The sequence below is a fragment of the Saccostrea cucullata genome, unplaced genomic scaffold (genome assembly GCF_032062105.1).
Source record: "Saccostrea cucullata isolate Sc308-1 unplaced genomic scaffold, CSIRO_AGI_Scuc_v1 ctg17764, whole genome shotgun sequence".
NCBI classification, from domain to species: Eukaryota; Metazoa; Mollusca; class Bivalvia; order Ostreida; family Ostreidae; genus Saccostrea; species Saccostrea cuccullata.
In genome coordinates, this window is record NW_026929823.1 from 6936 (window position 1) to 10832 (window position 3897).

The window sequence follows — 3897 nt, forward strand, 5'->3', positions numbered from 1 at the left end:
AAAATATTCATTTGACAAGAGAATATTTGAAAACTTTGGTGCAAAACATTACCAAATTGGTGCTGAATCTGTCCATGTCTTTCAGAAAAAAATCTCAAAATATCTTTATTTTTTATAATTCTCAAAATTTGAAATGTTAAGATGCCATTTTTTCTTTAAAACTATTAAGAATTATATCTAATGTTAACAAAAACAGCTAATTTATTATGGTTGACCAGAAAATTTTAACAAAACAGTCTTTTGAAGATGTATACCCCCATTTTTGGAAAAAATTAAAACCGGATCCGTAAAAGTGTGGACCTGCCTTAAAGATAATTAATATTTATCGATAAGTATTAAGATATAATCCAGTGTGTCTTATAAATCTGTATGTATATCACAGGTTGAAATCATTAAATGATTACTACTTGACGGCTGTTTGACTAAAACAGCTTACCTATCCAGAATTCAGAATCTACGTCACCGAATCCGGTCTTGTACTCTGCCCATCCTCTGTAGAAATCAACAGAACCGTTAACTCTCCTTTGTATCATCTGAATGAAAAATAAAAAAAGGACGAAAATGGAAAACGTGGAAATTAGAATTCAATTTATTATAAATTAACACATTTTTGAGGGGTCATTTTTATTCTTTGGAGAAAAAAAATATTATGTCGGACGTAATTGTTTTTGTGAATGAAGAAATGTGGTATTGTTGCGCATTCTGATAATTCATATCGTAGAAGAAATGAAGTAACGGGACATCTTCAATTTTATATGTACCATGCATAAAGCAAAAATTTAACTCTTAGGAAAATGAGTTCATTAATATTTTCTTTTTTAAATTACCGTCCAGATGTGACCGGCTGTGTTCATACAGTGGGTAGAAAACTGTTGACCGCCTAAAACTACTGTCTGAGGCAAACTGTCACCAAGAGAGGGCGTGCTAGTTCCACAGTCACGTGCACAATCTAAATTAAATGAATTGATCAAATAATAGTTTTGCTAAAAACCAAGCTCTATAATAAACGCGATGACTTGAAATTTTCTTATGCAGGAATATACTTTCATCACGTGCATACTGAGTTTAAATATCGCAGTTGATTCGATGCGCAAGAGCATGATCTAGGTATGAACAATTTCTTGAACGTGGTTTTAAAATTATTGACAAACAGGTTGATGAAACAAGAATATCAGCAGTCTCATTCAAAGTCATTATTTCGTAAGTTCTATGCTAGATGCAATGACTTCGTCAGCAAATACGATTTATCATCGATTAAAGTCCTGACTGACGTTTTTCATACTTATTGTTAGTATGTTATTTATACATACACTGAATTGAAGACGGATTTTCCTGTTATATCCCGATTATGACAGACAAAGTGCACACAGCGGAGGTGACCGGTCGGTAGATGATGCTCACTTATCTATGGCACCTGATCCTACCTCTGATGTTTGCTCTGCTCCTATTTTGTATTCTTTATGGACTTTTGATCTTGAATACTATTCGTAATCTCCATATGTTTCATGTTTATGTTTTTAAAATATGTAACCAAAATTAAAGTGTTATATCACATTTGATGTTTTCTAACTTTATTTTGTTAAAGAAAAGTATCTTTTTTATCGCATTACATATATCAGAATTTTAGGCGTTTATTTAACATAAGAAAAAGATTTATGAGGTAGTATTTGTAAGAAAAATATCATACAAAAATTTAACACAAGACCAAAACTCGTTTAATCGGTTTATGAATTGAAGGGTATGATGAATAATTTTATTATTCATCATACCTTGTCACAAAAACCACACTGGCAACACCCCTTCAGTTGATATTTTTATATACTCACAGTGTATAACCCACTGACCTGACAAAACCTCTTCTAATGGTTATTCAAAAGATACCAACTAACAATAAACACTGCAAAATCCTTTCTATCGCTTATTTATTTTATTCACTTAAAAAAAAACAAGCATTATTTCTTAAATCTATTTATCATTACATCTGCAGTTCCTAATTTCCTTCATTTGTGTCCATATCAGTGATGAAAAATTATCCATAGGGACATAAGAACAATGAAGTAAAACAAATAAAATCAATAAATTACAGTAGCTGATTGTCTCACTTATGATAATGTTGTAATATTATCCTGACCTATCTATAACTATAAAGCGCTTACAATACCCCTTTTCATCAATCTGTTACCATACAAACCTATGACGCATTCGCATTCACGCTTTAGTCGATTAAAGTAGGATCCCCATCCGCATGCGTGCTCCTGTAGGAAGTAAAAATTTTGAAAGGCAATGCATTTAATTAAATATCCTATAAAAATTTCATTGATGTTGAGATTGCCTTATACAAAGAAGCATGATGTATATTGAAAAGTACTAAGGAAAAAACAAATTTTAATTCTTTAATAATCAGATTTGTTAAACATGTATCCATTAAGATCAATAACCTAAAATGAATGCAAATCCTATTGCTGTTACATTGAATTTATTATAAACGCGTTTTTAACAAGTTTTACTGTTTGACTGGTCAATTTATCCCTTTTTGCATCTTTTTAAGGGATTTGGGAAAAAGCAAAACAAGTTTAATATATGTGGTTCACTCGCCTTAACATTGTACATTCAACTCTCTCTTTGAGTCCTACTTTAATTCATTGAAGTAAAATTAATTATCTTAATCGATTCACAATTTAATAATGATTTATAATACGAGAATATTATTTTGAAGCAGTGTGTATTGATGAAACATAATAAATATTTTTAAAACTTTTAGAATACATTCTTAAGATATAATAATATTATTTTATAACATAATTATAAAATTACTATATGTTCTCATTTCTTTCAGTGAACCAATTAGGGGCTCTGTGTGAATGGAAAATGCGTATAAACAAAGTTGAAATGCTTTTTGGGAATTTTCTGTATTTTTCTATATTTTGATTACTACAAAATCACCCAATGATCAATGGCGTTTATGGTTTATACATGTATCATGTATTCAAATTCATGTACTACTTAATTGTTGTTATATAATATGTATAGTAAATTAATTTACAAACGATACCATGAGATTATTTTAAGGAGCAAAGCCATCCGCCCATTTCTTGTGAATAACCTGTATTTAAAATTTCTATAAATCCTGAATGAAGGACTTTAAGTGGTAATGACCAATATTTGCCATTAAAGCAAAACTTTGACAGAGAAATACATAATTATGTTTCAAAAACAGGGGGATATATAGCAGACTTCAAATCAAGGAATATTTTCTTAAGCCATGGCGTCAGATAAATGACATAAGTTTGCAATTTCTATGATTTCTACAGAAAATGACGTTTATTACGTAAGTATTATGAGCAAAAGCCACCAAGCGCAGGTCTGTTCAAGCTCAATATTTTTATATTATATGTAGAATGATAACAGATTCAAAAAGGCTTGATCGCGAAAATTGATCGTCGCGAACTAAACTAGTTAACCCCTAGTAAATCGCGAAATAAAGTCGCCGGGAATAAAAATTGCTTTACAGTTGTTTGTGACATCATAAAAACAAAATTGTACATAACCTACTTTGAAACTGTCATAATTTTAAATTTGTTATTTTAAATTTCTCATACAATATATACAATTTAGAATTTTTCAAAATATATAATAATTGCTTTTCTGGGGGGCATTAATATGCGATATACTGCATATAGTTTTTATACGGACGCACAGTAATGTGTTAACCTAGTAAGCTAAACAATCAAATAAACTTACCAATTCATAACGTAAACGGTATTACTTCCAGTTTGTAATGATGTGGCAATTTTTGAACTAAGTCGAAAAATTGTTCCTGTTTCAGATGAACATATTTCTACTGCGTTACAGTCTAAGTTCTTGTGCACTCTACAGCACCATAACGCAATGACATAT

General features: G+C 30.3%; 1 long non-coding RNA gene across 1 annotated transcript; it reads right to left on the reverse strand.

Annotated features, from left to right (window-relative positions):
* Window positions 1-485: 485 nt before the first annotated feature.
* LOC134282263 (uncharacterized) lies at window positions 486-2257 on the reverse strand. The gene is made up of 3 exons (XR_009995254.1): window positions 2192-2257; window positions 828-949; window positions 486-533 (listed from the first exon to the last, which is right to left on the reverse strand). It is a non-coding gene; the product is annotated as an uncharacterized LOC134282263 (long non-coding RNA).
* Between the last annotated feature and the right edge of the window lie 1640 nt (window positions 2258-3897).